The 19,915-nt window shown below is 36.4% G+C and overlaps 1 protein-coding gene across 6 annotated transcripts in view; it reads left to right on the forward strand.

Moving 5' to 3' along the window:
- ADGRL3 (adhesion G protein-coupled receptor L3) overlaps positions 1–19,915 on the forward strand; it is a 956,872-nt gene that overhangs the window by 326,719 nt on the left and 610,238 nt on the right. The window contains exon 1 of one of the 6 annotated variants that reach the window (XM_070372462.1): positions 13,089–13,225. The exons of the other annotated variants lie outside the window; for them this stretch is intronic. The gene's annotated coding sequence lies outside the window, so the exon portion shown is untranslated. Of the gene's footprint in view, positions 1–13,088; positions 13,226–19,915 lie in introns of those variants that run through there. 6 annotated transcript variants of the gene reach the window in all.

A 19,915-nucleotide genomic window follows, 5' to 3' on the forward strand; every position in this document is an offset into this window, starting at 1 on the left:
CCATCAACAACTCCCAAAATTTAACCAAACTCATGTCCATTGAGTTGGTGATGCCATCGATCCATCTTATCCTCTATCGTCCCCTTATCCTCCCACATTCAATCTTTCCCAGCAACAGGGTCTTTTCAAATGATTCAGCTCTTTGCATCAGGTGGCCAGAAGTTTCAGCCGTAAGATCAGTGCTTCCAATGAACACTCAGGACGGCTCTCCTTTAGGATGGACTGGTTAAATCTCTTTGAAGTCCAAGGGACTCTCAAGAGTCTTCTCCAACATGACAGTTCAAAAGCATCAATTCTTTGATGCTCAGCTTTTTTTATAGTCTAATTCTCAAAGCCATACATGACTACTGGGAACACTATAACTTTGACTAGACAGACCTTTGTTGGCAAAGTAATGTGTCTGCTTTTCAATATGCTGTCTAGCTTGGCCATAAATGTCCTTCCAAGGAGTAAGCTTCCTTTAATTTCATGGCAGTAGTCACCATCTGCACTGATTTTGGAGCCCCCAAAATAAACTCAGCCACCGTTTCCACTGTTTCCCCATCTATTTGCCATGAAGTGATGGTACCAGATGCCATGATCTTAGTTTTCTGAATGTTGAGTTTTAAGCCAACTTTTTTACTCTCCACTTTCACTTTCATCATGATGGTCTTTATTTCTTCTTCACTTTCTGCCATAAGGGTGATTTCATCAGTGTATCTGAGGTTATTGATATTTCTCCTGGCAATCATGATTCCAGCTTGTGCTTCATCCAGCCTGGCATTTTGGCCATGTAATCTGCATATAAGTTAAATAAGCAAGGTGACAATATACACCCTTGACATACCCCTTTTCCTGTTTAGAACCAGTCTGTTGTTCTATGTCCACTTCTAACTGATGCTTCCTGACCTGCACACAGGTTTCTCAGGAGGCAAGTCAGGTGGTCTGGTATTCCCATCTGTTGAAGAATTTCTCAAAGTTTATTGTGATCCACACAGTCAAAGGCTTTGGCATAGTCAATAAAGCAGAAATAAATTTTTTTCTGGAACTCTCTTGCTTTTTCAATGATCCAGTGGATGTTGGCAATTTGATCTCTTGTTCCTCTGCCTTTTCTAAAACCAGGTTAAAAATCCAGAAGTTCATGGTTCACATATTGCTGAAGCTTTGCTTGGAGAATTTTGAGCATTGCTTTCTAGCATGTGAGATGAGTACAATTATGCAGTAATTGATTTCTTTGGCATTGCTTTTCTTTGAGATTGGAATGAAAACTAACCTTTTCCAGTCCTGTGGCCACTACTGAGTTTTCCAAACTTGCTGGCATATTGAGTGCAGCACTTTCATAGCATCATCTTTTCGGATTCAACTGGAATTCCATCACCTCCACTAGCTTTGTTCGTAGTGATACTTCCTAAGGCCCACTTGACTTCAAATTCCATGATGTCTGGCTCTAGGAGAGTGATCACAGTATCGTGATTATCTTGGTCATGAGGATCTCTTTTGTACAGTTCTGTATATTCTTGTCACCTCTTCTTAACATCTTCTGCTTCTGTTAGCTTCATACCATTTCTGTCATTTTTTAGATTGCATCCAAGTACTGCATTTTGGACTCTTTTGTTGACTATGATGGCTACTCCATTTCTTCTAGGGAATTTTTGACTACAATGTTAGATATAATGGTCATCTGAGTTAAATTCACCCATTCCATTCTGTTTTAGATTGCTGATTCCTGAAATGTCGACATTCACTCTTGCCATCTCCTGTTTGACCACTTCCAATTTGGCTTGATTCATGGAGCTAACATTCTAGGTTCCTATGCAATATTGCTCTTTACAGCATTAGACCTTGCTTCCATATCCAGTTACATCCACCATTGGGGGTTGTTTTTCCTTTGGCTCTGTCTCTTCATTCTTTCTGGAGTTATTTCTCCACTGATCTCCAGTAGCATATTGAGCACCTACTGACCTGGGGAGTTCATCTTTCAGTGTCCTGTCTTTTTGCCTTTTCATACTGTTCATGAGGTTCTCAAGGCAAGTACACTGAAGTGGTTTGCCATTCCCTTCTTTGGTCAGTCCTCTGCAAGTTCTGTTGGTTCCATTGTGGGATTAATAGCAACCTCCTCCAAGAGGGCTTATGCTATACTCAGGTCTGCTGCACCCAGAGCCCCTATACCAGGCCACTGCTGACCTGTGCCCTTCCGAGGTCTGAGAACCTCAGGCGACCAGGTGCTTGGTGAGCTCACTGTCCTAGGTGGGCCATGCGTCTCAATTACTTCCTCGGGCCCCACTGCTCAGTTTCCCAGGTGTGCTGTGGGAGCACTGTCTCAGGTGTGCCCTATGTCTCCTCTGGAACGCTTGAGGAATCACTAAGAACAAAGCTAGTGGAGGTGATGGAATTCCTGTTGAGCTATTTCAGATCCTAAGATGATGCTGTTAAAGTGTTGCGCTCAATATGTCAGCAAATCTGGAAAACACAGCAGTGACCACAGGACTGGAAAAGGTCAGTTTTCATTCCAATCCCAAAGAAAAGCAATGCCAAAGAAATTCAAACTATGGCACAATTGTACTCAGCTCACACACTAGCAAAGTTATGCTGAAAATTCTCCAAGCCAGGCTTCAACAGTATGTGAACTGTGAACTTCAAGATATTCAAGCTGGGTTTAGAAAAGGCATAGGAACCAGAGATCAAATTCTCAACAGCTGTTGGATCATTGAAAAAAAATACAGCTCCAGAAAAACACCTTCTTTTGCTTTATTGTCTATACTAAAGTCTTTAATTGTGTGGATCACATCAAACTGTGGAAAATTCTTAAAGAGATGGGAATATCAGACCACCTGATCTGTCTTTCAAGAAATCTGTATGTAGATCAGGAAGCAAAAGTTACAACTGGACCTGGAACAGATTGGTTCCAAATAGGGAAAGGGTTACGTCAAGCCTGTTTATTGTCACCCTGCTTATTTAACTTATATGCATAGTATATCATGCAAAATGCCAGGCTGGAAGAAGCACAAGCTGTAATCAAGATTGCTGGGAGAAATATCAATAACATCAGATACTTTGATGAGATCACCCTTATGGCAGAAAGTGAAGAAGAAATAAAGAGCCTCTTGATGCAAGTGAAAGTGGAGAGTGAAAAAGTTGGCTTAAAACTCAACGTTCAGAAAAGTAAGATCATGGCATTCTGTCCCATCACTTCACACTAAATAGATGGGGAAACAATGGAAATTATGACAGACTTTATTTTTTGTGGCTCCACAATCACTGCAGATGGTGACTGCAGCCATGAAATTAAAAGATGCTTGTTCCTTGGAAGAAAAGCTATGACTAACCTAGACAGCATATTAAAAAGCGGAGACATTACTTTACCAACAGAGGTCCGTCTAGTCAAAGCTATGATTTCCCAGTAGTCATGTATGGATGTGAGAGATGGACTATGAAGGCTGAGTGCCAAAGAATTGATGCTTTTGAGCTGTGGTGTTGGAGAAGACTCTTGAACGTCCCTTGGACTTGAAGGAAATCCAACCAGTCCATCCTAAAGGAAATCAGTCCTGAATGTTCTTTGGAAAGACTGATGCTGAAGCTGAAACTCCTACACTTTGGCCACCTGATGCAAGGAACCGACTCATTGAGAAATACCCTGATGTTGGGAAGGATTGACTTCGGGAGGAAAAGGGGACGACAGAGGATAAGATGATTGGATGGCATCACCTGCATGATGGACATCAGTTTGCGTAGGTTCCAGGAGTTGATGATAGACTGGGAAGCTTGTATTGCTGCAGTCCATGGATTCGAAAAGAGTTGGACAAGACTGAGCGACTGAATTGAACTGAACTGAACTGTTCATTTTGTGTGTTCTTCTGCAGGTGAGTTCAGTTTAGTGCAGCCATTTACCTAAGGGGCTAGAGAGGTCAGTTAAAGTTATTGGACCTTTAAGCCTGAAAGTAGTAGACAATACATGAAATGATGGTCCTGGCTGTCTTCCAATAAAACTTTTTTTTAAAATGAAAACATGTCACTGCTGATTTCACATGAGTTTGTAGATTTTGGCTTAAAGTTTTCTGCCTACCAATTCTTAAATAAGCAAATCTAAAAATTGCATTATGTTTAAATGGTTCCTGAACCACATCAGTTGCATCAGAACAAATTTATGTTTTCAAACTGAGTTTTCAATTTCATTCTTAAGTTTGGCATATTGGAGTACATGGACATATGTATATAGCAAAAGAGTAAAACTTTAAGAGTCATTAATGCCTGTACTAGGAATATAAATATGAACATTTGTTCACTGCAACATGCTAAGTCAGGTTACTCTCTCTGCCAAGGTGTCTTCATATTTTCATTTGTTACATTTAATTTCTTAAATTTAACTTTTGGCTTACAGTGTTTAAGTATGTGGTATTTAAAAGTATCTATTTACTCTAGCAAGCTTGGTAGTGCCTTTTGCATTTAATTTAGACATTTGGAAACATTTTAACTAAAGTTATAAAATGCAAACATTTAAAATATATATTTCTATTATTTTAAAATAACATATAACTAATATTATAATGCCTAAAGAATGTTTGTTTTGTAATACACATTTTAATATTGGAACTAGATATATGTATTGCTTGCATTTGATATGGAAGGTATTCTTTCTTCACCTCCTGATTTAAAATTGCTTTATAATTTAGGTAGCATATTTATTAATTATATATTCCTTAGAAAACTTATCAAGGTTGGAACATATGAATACTTTGTTTACAACCTTCTAATGCAGGCAAGCAGCTTGTGTTTATGATATGTATCATATCATGCAAATATGTTTTCTTTGTGGGCATATATATTCAAATATAAAAATAGTGTTATTTGCAAGACTGAAAATATATTTCATTTTAATAAATATTTTTTTTGTTTTAAAATTAGTAAAGCTTGTCCAGAAGAAGATGGGAAGGATTTTAGGAAATAATTGCGAGAAATTTTTAAATAGTCTAAATACAACCTACAAATAGCTACCTTTTTGTCCTAAACAAACAGATTAATCAGCTGTAATACAATTCATAATCCTATGATTAAATATAATTGGGATACAATTGCAAATATATTTATTTGTCCACTTTATAAATAATCTTGATGAATTTTTATTGTAGTTTATTGGAAAAATACAAATATTCTTTCTATGTATATTTCTTATAATTTTAAAATTAAATGTTCAAAAAAGTCCAGTAATTACTTGAGTATGAATTATTTCTAACTGCCAAATGATTTTTCCAAAAAGTTCTTTTTTCTTAGTAAGTTAAGTTAGTTCAACAGGATTGTTGAAAATTAAAGTGTGGTTTGTTTTGCGTTTTCGGGCTGGTTCTTGAATGGTTCAGTTTGGTTCAGTTCAGTTCAATCACTCAGATGTGTCCAACTCTTTGTGACCCCATGAATCGCAGCACGCCAGGCCTCCCTGTCCATCACCAACTCCCAGAGTTTACTCAAACTCACGTCCATCGAGTCAGTGATGCCATCCAGCCATCTCATCCTCTGTTGTCCCCTTCTCCTCCTGCCCCCAATCCCTCCCAGCATCAAAGACTCATCAAAGATATGAGTCAACTCTTCGCATGAGGTGGCCAAAGTACTGGAGTTTCAGCTTTAGCATCATTCCTTCCAAAGCAATCCCAGGGCTGATCTCCTTCAGAATGGACTGGTTGGATCTCCTTGCAGTCCAAGGGACTCTCAAGAGTCTTCTCCAATACCACAGTTCAAAAGCATCAATTCTTCAGTGCTCAGCTTTCTTCACAGTCCAGCTCTCACAGCCATACCTGACCACTGGAAAAACCATAGCCTTGACTAGACGGACCTTTGTTGGCAAAGTAATGTCTCTGCAGTAATATACATTTAAATATGAGATACATAGTTTAGACACATTGTATCCCATTCAGTAAAGATTACTTCACCTTTAATGTGAGAACTAAAATTATTTAATATTTGACAGTAATATTTAAAATAATTTCCACTTACTGATCCTTTTCAATCTTATTTCTAGATTGTCTCATACATTAGCCAGTATCAGAAAACAAAGCCATGGGGAAATATGTCATCTCTAAAATGACTGTAAAATACTTTTCATACATTATTTTCTTATATGAAAATTTTTTTTAAAAATTCTGAACATTTTGTATCTTTAGTGTCTCGTGTGAATATAAAGAATGATGAACACTGGATAATTCTGCTGTAGTTTTTCTAGTTTGGTAGACCAGGGAGGATACAAAAATCAGATTATGGATGAGTATGATTTACATTACCTTCTTCATGTTATTAAATTGCCAGTCAATGTGTCTAATACCATTGGAAAATTCAGTATCCTCAAGAGACTGTATGTTCCATAAGCTCAGAGACTGCTAGCTTCATTCCCTGCTCTCTCCCGACTTAGAATGTCTGGTATAAATTAGGCACTGAGTAAATATTTGTTGAATGAATGATGTCTTCCTGTGTTTGTTAGACCAATAAAAGTTCAATTAAACAAATAAATCATTTGTGAAAATTTAGTGTATGAAAAACAATGGAGTCAATTTAAAATCAAATAGAACCCAGCTTGACTGTTAGCTGTGTTGATTTTAGAAAAGCACCTGAGTGGCCACATTAATAAAGTATGGATGATGATATGTAAATTATAAAACTATTATAAGGGCCAAATGAAAAAAAAACATGATTTTAAAGCATTTAACAGTGTGTGTATAAGATAGAAGGGCTTCCCAGGTGGGTCAGTGGTAAAGAATTAGTGTAGGAGACACAGGAGCAATGGATTTGATCAGAAAGATACCCTGGAGAAGGAAATGGCAAGCTACTCCAGTATTCTTGCCTGGAAAATCCTTTGAACAGAGGAACTGGAGGGCTACTGTCAATGGGGTCACAAAGAGTCAGACAATACTTAACAACTAAACATCAATAGACCATACAATTAGTTTAAGCATTCCAACGCATAATACACATTTAAAGAAATTGTGTCTACTGCTCTATAAATAATTTTTGAATGAATGAATAAACTTATTAATGTGAGGTTTGATTGAATTTCAAGTGTGAACACAGTGAGTGAGTTAGTGAATGAAAGTCACTCAGTCATATCTGACTCTTTGCAACCCCATGGACTGTAGCCTGCCAGGTTCCTCTGTCCATGGAATTCTCTAGTCAAGAATACTGGAGTGGGTTGTCATTTCCTTCTCTAGGAGATCTTCCCTACCCAGGGATCAAATCCAGGTCTCCCATATTGAAAGAGGAATCTTTACCATTTGAGCCATCAGGGAAGCACATATATATGTGAATAAATGAAATTTGAGGCTTATATAGTTGGAGAACAGTTTCTTTGAGAAGTGAGGCAGTGAAATACACTCTTATTTCAAGTTAGAACACTAAAGTAGAAGTGATCTGTAGTTCTCTTCTCACAGTTAATATGAATGTAGCTCAATCACCACCTAATTATTTTATACCTTTTTCTCCCATTTGTAACTTTGCAGATCTTACTTTGTTTGAACATTTTCCCTTTTTCATTAAAAAAAAAAAAAAAAATCTTTGATTTATTTTCATGGTTCTCCACCTCTCCCTCTCTTTCTCTCTTTTCCTCCCTCCTCCCCTTCCTCTTTCCTTTCATCAATTTTTGATTTTTGGACCACTGTAAATATTTATGAAAAACCACCTATATTTTCTTCTCTATGCATGACTACTGGCTGCGTGTTTGTCTGTCTATGTCTGTCTTATTAATCACTGAATTGACATGTACACTTGGAAAAATGTTCTAATTATTGTAGAAAATTATGTTCTTATTTCCTGAAAATGTTTTGTCACATCTTTGACCTTTGTCAAAGGAAGGATAGATTAGACCTTAGGTAAGGCAAGTATACCATGATATCTCAGGTAACACAGATAAAAAGGGACATGGAGAAGTACACAGGTGTCCAGAGAAGAGAACTTGGGGTAAGGGGGTGAACTGGAATAAGAAGTAGCTACCTTAGATATGATCTATCAAGCATTTGTCAATAAGACAAATGTGTGAGACAAATGTTCATGTTTTAAACTTTGGGGTAATCTGGCTGGTCAAAGTGTCTCTTTTATATGAATAAGTCATAACTGTGGAAAAAAGCCAACATAAAACCTTGAGAAAGCTTTAAAATGGTAGCATTGAATATTGATGCAAAGTTTTAAAGATATCAATCAAATTATTTGTCTTTGTTTGTTTTTCTGTTGCCATCCTTACAAAATATTGAGTTGTAGAAGTTCACATATAATAGTTTTATGCTATGTATAATGTACAGTAATTTAGGATTAAGTAATTGAAGATACATGGACTTATGTTCTGACACATTCATATGTAATACTTATTACTTTCCTTTACTTGTATGTTAGGGAAGCAATAAATAGCTAGGCTCCAACAGGTTTTTACCCTGTAGTCTTTATACTTATAAAATCACTTCAGAGTAACAGCTTTCTAAATCATAGCAGCATATAGTATATTGCAACAGGTGCTACGGAGGAAATAAGCATAAAAGGGAATAAAACAAAGTAAAAACCCCATTGTTGAAAAACAGTTATTACCTCAGGCATAATTTCTTCCACACCTTCTCCTGAGCCCCTGCCTGTATAACCATCCCAGTCTCTTAAGCAGCAGTCAGGTCACTTTGTGAAACTGTATCTATGTTTTACTGCCTAGCATATAAATACCAGGTAGCTCAGCTTTAGCAGTTGTTTTCCTGACTTCATAGCTTTGCTAAATCATTATGAGGTGCAACTGGGATGCCAGTGCTAGAAGGCTAGAGAGGGATCTCTTTTTTCAAAAAGGTCTGCTTTTGTCAAATCACCCTGAAAGGAACCGTTTTTCTCAAAAAGACTTTTTCAGAATGTCCCAAATAGTCTGTCATATATAGGGTGACTAGAGTTTAGAGAAAGATTTCACTTTATCAACAACATCTTAAACTCAACTGAATTCAAATTATTTCCTTTGTCCAGAATAATAGTGTCTTAGGAAGCCACATGTTGGAAATAGTAGAGAGCAAACTGAGCGAGACTTACACCAAAGGCTGGAAATAGGACTAGGATGATGATTAACTGTAAGAAGCCATTGTTTCTTATTTAATGGACTTAATAAAAAGGGCTCTGTTGCAGTGACTAGCATCAATAGAGGGAGTGTCATTTAGCAGAGCCTGCACTGTAACCTCAACCATGGAAAGGACACAACTTTTCAACTTCAATCATTGGCTATGAACCCAATCACCTCTTAGTACTGACAGAACTTCTCATTTCTCAAATGAAAGTGAAAGTGAAGTAACTCAGTTGTGTCCGACTCTTTGGGACCCGATAGACTGTAGCCTATCAGGCTCCTCTGTCCATGGGATTTTCCAGGCAGTAGTACTGGAGTGGATTGCCATTTCCTTCTCCCGGGGATCTTCCAAACCCAGGGCTCAAACCCGGGTCTCCTGCATTGTAGACAGACGCTTTACAGTCTGAGCCAAATAGGTAAAATGGAAAATAAAAGTAAAATAGGTTACCAAATTATAAATATGTTGTAATTAAACTCTTCCTACTTCTTGGTGTCCCTGGAGCCAGACTCAGATTTCTGGCTTGTGTGCTCTATTTGGCTGAGCTTTGTCGTCTTACCCTGCCCTCACTCCAGGGAGCATGGCATTTTTCTCTGTTCTTATGAGGGGTCCAGCTACCATTACTCCTTGCTGATTCCCAGTCTTTGGATCTTAAAAGGAAAGGCAGTACACTGCCTTGTGGTCCTGAGTTTAGACTCGAATCAGACTACCTGGTTTGAATTCCTTTTTGGCCACTGTGTGACTATATGGACAGAGATGTCTTCTTTGAAAATTCTTAATTGTTCTATATTTCAATTTTTTTTCATCCATAAAGTGATGAAAATAATGTTTAAAGAATGTTTATGAAGAATGAATTAATTAACCTTTGTCAGGTATTTTGAATGAAGTTGAGTACACTGTAGGTATTCAGATAGGAAAGGCTTTCCTAATTAAAAACTTCTGCTTATGAGCACACAGCCCCATAGATTTCTGTTTAGAAGCACTGGTCAGAGTTGCACCTTTCTGTTTGTGTGTGCATATGTGTGCGTTTGTGTGATTCAATTTTGTTCCTTCATTTGAAAGCTATGCTCTTTGACATTTAAAAACCTGTTTTATATTAAAACTTGTTTTTTGCATCATCCTAATAACATTTTATCCCTTGTAAAATATTTTCAGTTTCTCTTTGGAGGTTGAATTTAGAAAAAAGAGATAAATTTGGCTGTATGAAGATTCATAATTTTTAAATGCTATCTATTTTCAAGACCAATTGTAATTTACATCAAGAGAATATTACACAGAATACAAGTGACAAGAGAATATATAATGTGGACATTAATTTAGGATATAGTTATTTATGAATTGTTTTGAGAAGTCAAATACAACTCTATTGTTTGTGCTTAGGAAGGAGAAGATATTATCTTATTTCAGATAGGTCAGGAGGTTGTGTCCTCCATAAGACCGTGTACCTGTCTTATTTGTTTAAAGAAGAAAAATACACTGAAGGAATGCTTTGATATTCTATCAGGTGGGTGCCTTATTTTTCACTATTAACTATATACATTGATTAGGTAAGGCAAATTTAAATGCTGCTTTTTCATTCTAATCACTTTGTCACACTTTTAGACAGTACATCATAGTAAGATTCTAGACAGCTCATAGGAAAGCCTTTTCCTAAAATTGGAAAAAAAAAAAAAACTATGATTTTGAACATCTGTTTCTCTTTTATTGACTATGCCAAAGACTTTGACTGTGTGGATCATAATAAACTGTGGAAAATTCTGAAAGAGATGGGAATACCAGACTACCTGACCTGCCTCTTGAGAAACCTATATGTAGGTCAAGAAGCACCAGTTTGAACTGGACATGGAACAACAGACTGGTTCCAAATCGGAAAAGGAGTACGTCAAGGCTGTGTATTGTCACCCTGCTTATTTAACTTATATGCAGAGTACATCATGAGAAACGCTGGGCTGGAAGAAACACAAGCTGGAATCAAGATTGCTGGGAGAAATATCAATAAACTCAGATATGCAGATGACATCACCCTTATGGCAGAAAGTGAAGAGGAACTAAAAAGCCTCTTGATGAAAGTGAAAATGAAGAGTGAAAAAGTTGGCTTAAAGCTCAATATTCAGAAAACGAAGATCATGGCATCTGGTCGCATCACTTCATGGGAAATAGATGGGGAAAGAGTGGAAACAGTGTCAGACTTTATTTTTGGGGGCTCCAAAAGCACTGCAGATGGTGATTGCAGCCATGAAATTAAAAGACACTTGCTTACTCCTTGGGAGGAAAGTTATGACCAACCTAGATAGCATATTCAAAAGCAGAGACATTACTTTGCCAACAAAGGTTCGTCTAGTCAAGGCTATGGTTTTTCCAGTGCGAAGAGTTGACTCATTGGAAAAGACTCTGATGCTGGGAGGGATTGGGGGCAGGAGGAGAAGGGGACGACAGAGGATGAGATGGCTGGATGGCATCACCAACTCGATGGACATGAGTTTGAGTGAACTCCGGGAGTTGGTGATGGACAGGGAGGCCTGGTGTGCTGCGATTCATGGGGTCGCAGACATGGACACAACTGAGCGACTGAACTGAACTTAACTGATAATTTTGAATGGGGAGAAAAATCTTGATCCTCAGTATTTTTTGAGGCAGAGTCATTTTAAAAATTGAACAGGTTGAATTTTAGGTTCTGGAAATTGATTATCTTAAAGCTATCTGAATCCTATACCTTTTAGAGAGTCTTTCCGTATTCCCAGAGTAGGCGTACCTGAGTTTATTTTACAACTTCGGTAACAACTGAAAATAGCAGTAGAGCCAATGATACAGGATGGCTCTTATCTGATTTACAAAACATTTACGTAACAGTGATTTCATAGAATTGCAGAAATCTTCAAGGTAAATATTATTGTACAGAATTTTTGTCATTTTTGAACATTTTAAAATAATATTTAAATACCTATTCTAGGGTTGCAAATGTTCCAATAACAAATAGCAGAAGGAAACCACTGTTTATATTTGAGAAACAGTAAACCAGTTAACACAAACTGGAAGACTTTGGTTGTCTTTGGGTACTAGACTCAGTATTTTTAACATATCTGTGTTTGTTATTATTTTTATGACATTGCTTATTGGGACATTGAGTAACAGAAAAACATGATGTGTGTGCTGGTGTTGGAAGGATAATGGAGTAGAACAATACAAAATGGAGTGAAGAGATACTTGAATTAATAATATTACAAGTAGTTTCAGGATAAGATGTATTATCTTTGATGCATGAGAAAAAAAATTACTCAAAAATAAGCATATTCTTGTAGTTCTGTGGGTTATGAGCCTTAGTATTACTTACTTGAGTGTCTCTAGCTTTGTCTCTCTCAAGAGATTGCAGTCAGGCTATTGGACACAGTCTTATCTTTAGGCTCAATTGGACGAGAATCCACTACTAAGCTTATTCACTTGGGACTCTCTACTGGCTACATCATAACGTCATGACATCATACCAATAACATCATGACCTTACATCATATATCATGAGGTGGCAGTTGGATACCTCCAGAGTAAACAACACAAAAGGCCTAAGACAAAAACCGCAGAATTTTTATAATCTGATCTTTAAAGTGACATCCTATCACTTCTGCCATTCTGTTTATTTGAAGTGAGTCAGTAGATTCAGTTCACCTACAAGGGGATGGATTACGCGCGAGTATAGATACCTGCAGGCAAGAATCACTGGGGGTTCATCTTGAGGCTGCCCACCACAGATATGAAAGCCTGAGATGTAGATTTGGTAAAAGTACTGAAACAAAGATCTATGTTGAAGAAAGTATTAATAGACTTTGAAAAGATAGCCCTAAATTTTAAACATAACTCTGTGTCAACTCAGATATGACCTCGAAAGAGTTAACTTAAGAGTTCCCATTGTAAAGTGAAATGTTGGGTTCAATTATACCTGTTTTCATTATTATTTCATATTATTTCCTTTTATCCTTTGTATATCATTGAATTTTAGGAACCAAGGAATCTGAGTGGTATAAAGGTCTTCTGTGCTACTAATACATGAAATAGATTGAAAACTATGAAGAGACTGCGGGATTTGACAATTAGGGAATTTTTTGACAGAATTCTCAGTGAGTGAAGAAGACAGACCTGACTGGAAGTAATTAGAGGGTGAAGTGGCTGTGAGGTATTGGAACCAATAATTTTTGGTTGCTAAGGTGAGAAATTTGACAGTGAAATGAAAAAGATATGTATGTTTTTGAATGTATGTCTTTTTTTTTAAGCACTAGAGACTTTCAATATTTCTGAGAAAGATGGTGACCAGAGAGCCTCAGCTTTATTCACCTTTGTGCCTTAGATACTTGTGTAATGCCTGAAGCAAAGCAAATGCAGGACAAGGGGATGGTCGATGAATGAAAGCAGCTTTTCCTTCTCCCTTCATTAGAGGCAGGGCTGTGTGCCTAAGAACAGACACTAGATTGAGATTGCTTGGACTGAATTAGTTTGGTGACACGTATTTGAGCAAGTTCCTTAAAGGTTTTGTGGCTCAGCTTTTCCATTAGTAAAATGGGTATAATTCCAGACTGAACAAGAAATAAATGAAGAAAAACAAAGACAAACCAAAAACATTTATATTGTTTATAATAGGGCATAAGACCTTGATATATGGTTAATTTTATTATTAAATACTTTTATTTAGGAAAAATATTTAGAGTCATTTTCTCTTTGACCTAACCAACCCTTAACTTTTCTTTTATCTGAAACTTTAATCATTTGCTTAATTCTACTACATACTAGTGAAGCAGAAATTTATTCACCTTCTATTAGATGCCAAGCTTTGTGCTAGTTGATGCAAATGTAGAAATGAATGAAATATGACCATGTATTTTTGGCCTGTTCTCTAGGAAGAGACACATATACGTGAACAAATGAGAATAGTAAAATATTCTTGACTTTGTGATACAATTGTGAATAGAAATTTTTATGAAATTGTCAGAAAAAAATTTACAGGGAAAGGGATTTGTAAATATTATAGAAGTAAGATTTACTTTGTAATGGACAAGATTAATGAATGTATTATTAATATTGATGATTACGGAGCTATTCCTGAATCTTTAATTTTACAATAGAGCAAGCAGAAAATTTTGCAAGGCTCAAGTTCTAGTGTACAATAAGAATGTTAGGATTCTGATGTACAATAAGAATGTTAGGATTCTGATGTACAATAAGAATGTGGTGCAAATCCCTCTGAAATATTAACAATGTAATCTTGACATTTAGGTACAACTGTCTTATATGAATAACATTTAACTAAAGGAAAGAAAATAATTTGAAGATCCTATTTTATCTTTTGTGAATGACAGTGAAAGCAATTAATTTGAGTCTTTTCTATGGGAGGCTTTGTTTTTCCATCAGATCAGAGATCAGATCAGTCGCTCAGTCATGTCAGACTCTTTGCGACCCCATGAATTGCAGCACGCCAGGCCTCCCTGTCCATCACCAACTCCCAGAGTTCACTGAGACTCACGTCCATCGAGTCAGTGATGCCATCCAGCCATCTCATCTTCTGTCGTCCCCTTCTCCTCTTGCCCCCTGTCCCTCCCAGCATCAGAGTCTTTTCCAACGAGTCAATTCTTCGCATGAGGTGGCCAAAGTACTAGAGTTTCAGCTTTAGCATCATTCCTTCCAAAGAAATCCCAGGGCTGATCTCCTTCAGAATGGACTGGTTGGATCTCCTTGCAGTCCAAGGGACTCTCAAGAGTCTTCTCCAACACCACAGTTCAAAAGCATCAATTCTTCAGTGCTCAGCTTTCTTCACAGTCCAACTCTCACATCCATACATGACCACAGGAAAAACCATAGCCTTGACTAGACCAACCTTTGTGGCAAAGTAATGTCTCTGCTTTTGAATATGCTATCTAGGTTGGTCATAACTTTCCTTCCAAGGAATAAGCGTACTTTAATTTCATGGCTGCAGTCACCATCTGCAGTGCTTTTGGAGCCCAGAAAAATAAAGTCTGACACTGTTTCCGCTGTTTCCCTATCTATTTCCCATGAAGTGATGGGACCAGTTGCCATAATCTTTGTTTCTGAATGTTGAGCTTTAAGCCAACTTTTTCACTCTCCACTTTTACTTTCATCAAGAGGCTTTTTAGTTCCTCTTCACTTTCTGCCATAAGGATGGTGTCATCTGCATATCTGAGGTGATTGATATTTCTCCCGGCAATCTTGATTCCACCTTGTGCTTCTTCCAGCCCAGCATTTCTCATGATGTACTCTGCGTATAAGTTAAATAAGCAGGGTGACAATATACAGCCTTGACGAACTCCTTTTCCTATTTGGAACCAGTCTGTTATTCCATGTCCAGTTCTAACTGTTGCTTCCTGGCCTGCATACAGATTTCTCAAGAGGCAGGTCAGGTGATCTGGTATTCCCATCTCTTTCAGAATTTTCCACAGTGATCCACGCAGTCAAAGGCTTTGGCATAGTCAATAAAGCAGAAGTAGATGTTTTTCTGGAACTCCCTTGCTTTTTCCATGATCCAGTGGATGTTGGCAATTTGATCTCTGGTTCCTCTGCCTTTTCTAAAACCAGCTTGAACATCAGGAAGTTCACGGTTCACATATTGCTGAAGCCTGGCTTAGAGAATTTTGAGCATTACTTTACTAGCATGTGAGATGAGTGCAATTGTGCAGTAGTTTGAGCCTTCTTTGGCATTGCCTTTCTTTGCGATTGGGATGAAAACTGACCTTTTCCAGTCCTGTGGCCACTGCTGAGTTTTCCAAATTTGCTGGCATATTGAGTGCAGCACTTCCACAGCATTATGTTTCAGGATTTGGAATAGCTCAACTGGAATTCTATCACCTCCACTAGCTTTGTTCGTAGTGATGCTTTCTAGGGCCCACTTGACTTCACATTCCAGGATGTCTGGCTCCTGGTCAGTGATCACACCATCGTGATTATCTGGGTCATGAAGATCTTTTTTGTACAGTTCTAAAAGTTAAGGACACATAACAACAACAACAAAAAAAAAATCAGTGAGTGTTACGGTAAATAGTACTTTTGTGACACAGAGATAGCTTATTTACATTATTTTTTTTACCACAAAGGCTTTATAGAATATTATTAGTTGCTAAATTCATAGGAAACAACGTTATATCATTGAACTTAAATGCTGATAATTTTTTTTTAAGGGAGAACCTGTAACAAGAAGGTAGAGTGAGAACATTTCAAATAATAAACAAAAAATGAGAAAAGCCCTCATTGTTTTATTTTTACAGTTTTTCACCCTAAATAGTAATGAGTATATTAACTTCATCAATTCCGTAATAGATTTTATTAACAGGAAAAGACCTGCCCATCTCAAAGCTATAGCAATAAGGAATTACCTGCTGTTTAGTATCTAAAGCATAAATTTATTTCACTTGAGTGCTATTATACTTCATCTATTTATCCAAATGTAGTGTATCTCCTCCAAAGATAAATCTGTTTTTCCCTGCAGGACTTTGTTGCTGATTAAATTAATATAAATTGCTGTCCAACTCTCATTAAGTCACTGTTGTCCAATTGTACAAAGTTACATTTTATTTGAAATGATTATTTTCTCTCTAAAGAACGTGTGTGCTTAAAAACAATCCAACTATTTTAGGCTAATCTAACAAACTATTTTAGAATGCGATGGAAAATGTAAAATAAATATCTTCTCACTGTGCTCTAATTGAACATTCTGAAGAGAATTTTCACAAGCTGGGACATTTTCTTGTGCTTCTTTTTTTTTTACTATTGATTTGTTCTATAGCAGTATCTATTGCATGTCACATGTCAAAGGGTCCCTTGATTCTCTGTGTAAAAGATAATGATATTTGAGTCATGAAATTTTAAGCATTTTTTATCGGAACCTGAAGGAGATAAAATAAATTGGGATACTGTTAACAGCACTGCTGTATTACTTTAGCTAAGAGAAAAAGAATACGGTTCATTATGATTGAATTCAGGGCTCATTTCTAAAAGTGACATAGATTTATAGTTTCTTTTCTGTCAGTCCTGCTTGGTCCCCATGGTACTAGATCTTTTTTGAAGTATGTAAGAAAGAGTTAGTGCTAATGGCAAGATTTTTTTCTATAAAGTTGTATTTTAAAGTTAGATTTAGGAAATGTTAGCAAAACGACTCTGATTTTTTGAAACTGTGATGAATTATGACTACCAAATATAGGTTTTGATTAATATTCATAAGACAGATCTTACATTTTCTTTGTTTTTTCAAAATACCTGCCAAGATCTTATGTTAACTGCTGCAACCATAGAGATTCCTCAGAAGCCTTGATAATATTTCAGGGATTTAAACTTCAATTCAAGAATATTAAATCAGGGGTAAATGAAGCTTCTAAATTCTATTACCTCAGTAGATTTACAGACCATGTGTGTTTAGTGAAATCTATAGACATCATCCTATTCATATTGAAGCAAATATGTAGACTGTATAATGATGAAAAAAATTACAGCTTTTAATTTCAAAAAGCACATGATGTTACACAAGAATTTTAGTTAAGAATTTAGACTTTACTCTTAAAAGATTAAATGGCTTTTCAGAAAAATCTGGCAGCATCACAATCAGTCTTGGCCCAGGGGCATTTTGTGGGTTGTGTTCAGTTTGGGTCATAAGGTTCCCAATATTTATCATTGTATTTATACATCAGATTTTCTGTTGTGCAATAGCTACTCTTCTATCTTCTGGTGAATTCCTTTCTATATTAAGTATTTGAAAACCTTCATTAACATAATCAAGTATTCAACAAATATCCTTGCATATCAGTACTTTTTAAGAGTGAGTATTTCTTCTGGGGAATTTAAGTCCCACCTCCTACTTCCCATTTTATTTATTTATTAAGCAAGAACTTGAACTCAGCTCATGCAAAAAATACTGATGACATATACAGAAATAAATGAAAAGATAATGCACTAAATCTTTGTAGTTTGGAAAAGAAATGTATTGTAATATGTCTGATACCTAATTTTAAAAATCTTTTATAGCTTTTCAATAATTTTTTGTTCAATTTATCCAGTTTCAACTACAGTGTAGGTCTCCATGTATGTGCAGGCTTGACTCTTGCAATCCCACGGACTATAACCTGCCAGGCTCTTCTATCCATGGTGTTTCCCAGGCATGATTACTGGAGTGGGTTCCTTCTCCAGGGGATCTTCTCCTACATTGGCAGGCAGATTTGTTTTACCAAGAGATACTTGGGAACCCCATAAAAATAGTATAAAATCAACAAAGTCAACTGAATTAGAAACATTAATGAAATTCCTCATTATTATGTTAGAGTATTCATAGTCAGAATTTTTATCTGGTAATATGGTCAAGCTTTGGCTTGGTGGCCATTTATGTTTTGTTATTAATAAGCTGCAATAACATTTACTTTATTTGAAGAGGTAATGATCCATATCAATAATTATCAAAAAGAGTTGAACCAAAAAAGCCTGAAACTTTTTTTTTTTCTTTGTAAAATCATTAATGTTACAAGAACAATTTAATTCTCTGAACAAAACTACTTGGTACAAAAATGTGTGGAATCAAGAATTTGAACTATACCCTTTAGCTCCTTGGCTTCCCTGATAGCTCAATTGGTAAAGAAGCCTTCTGCAAAGCAGGAGACCTGAGTTGGATTCCTGGGTGGGGAAGATCCCCTGGAGAAGGGAAAGGCTACCCACTCCAGCATTTTGGCCTGGAGAATTCCATAGACTGTATAGTACATGGGGATGCAAAGAGTCTTGGACAAGACTGAGCAACTTTCACTCTCACTTTAGCTCCTTGTAAACAGAAATCTATTCCTACTGTATTTATATTTTCTTTGTAAATGTGTTTCAATACTAGGAAGCATGTATAGGGGAAGGATGCAGAGAGCTTAGGGAAGTTTATAACATTATCTCCTTCTCACTTGGCTTAGGAGATTTAAAAGTTTGTGCATACATACTGCTGTATATAAAATAAACAAGGATCTACTGTATTGCACAGGGACCTATATTCAGTATCTGGTTAATAACTTATCATGGGAAAGAATTTGAAAAAGAATAGATAGATGTGGGGGAGTGGGGATTGGGGTGTGTTTGTGTGTGTGTGTATAAAATTGAGTCACTTTGCTGTTTACCTTAAACTAATACAGCATTTTAAATACACTATACTTCAATTAACAATTATTTTGAAATATATTTTGTGTTTGAGTAACTACTTTCTATCTTAGTCTTATAGTTCCTCTTTATCTTTATTAATTTAAAAACTATATTTTGGCATACAATGTATAAGAGCTCATTGACTTTTAATGTTTAATTCATTTCATTTCTCCTCTTTAAAAAAGGCTTGAAGAAGATGATTGCAAGAGTTTTCCTTTGTTCTGACACATCAAAATTACCCAAATATGGAGTTTGCACTTTTTACATATATAAAATAATTTCTAGTTAATTTCTCCATAGAGTATCTTAAGTGTCATATGTTTCATTTTTATTTCCTTATAAATTTTCTTTGCGAATAGAGCATAGAATAATAATTACTTCACTTGCAATGTGATCTCCCAAAACCAATAAATTGTTGATCCTTATCAGAGTAATTTTTATAGGTATCTAGGATTAACACTATGCTAAAAGGATTAATGCTATATTTCTTTCCAGATAATTTTGTGTCTTCTGATTAATTTTTAAGATACACACTCTCACACTGAGACATGTATTTGTATCAGAGGGTGATTCTGGTAATGGGGTTAGTGATCCTTTGCTTCCTTGGCTAGACCACTGTAAGTCAACAAAGCAAAAGATGAAGAAAAAAAGAAGGAAACTTAGTGGGGTCATGTCTGAGAGGGGCTAATGGATGCTTTTGGTTTAATGATATCTGAAATGTATTTTTCAATGTTCCT

Source organism: Bos mutus, chromosome 6, assembly GCF_027580195.1.
Source record: "Bos mutus isolate GX-2022 chromosome 6, NWIPB_WYAK_1.1, whole genome shotgun sequence".
NCBI lineage: Eukaryota > Metazoa > Chordata > Mammalia > Artiodactyla > Bovidae > Bos > Bos mutus.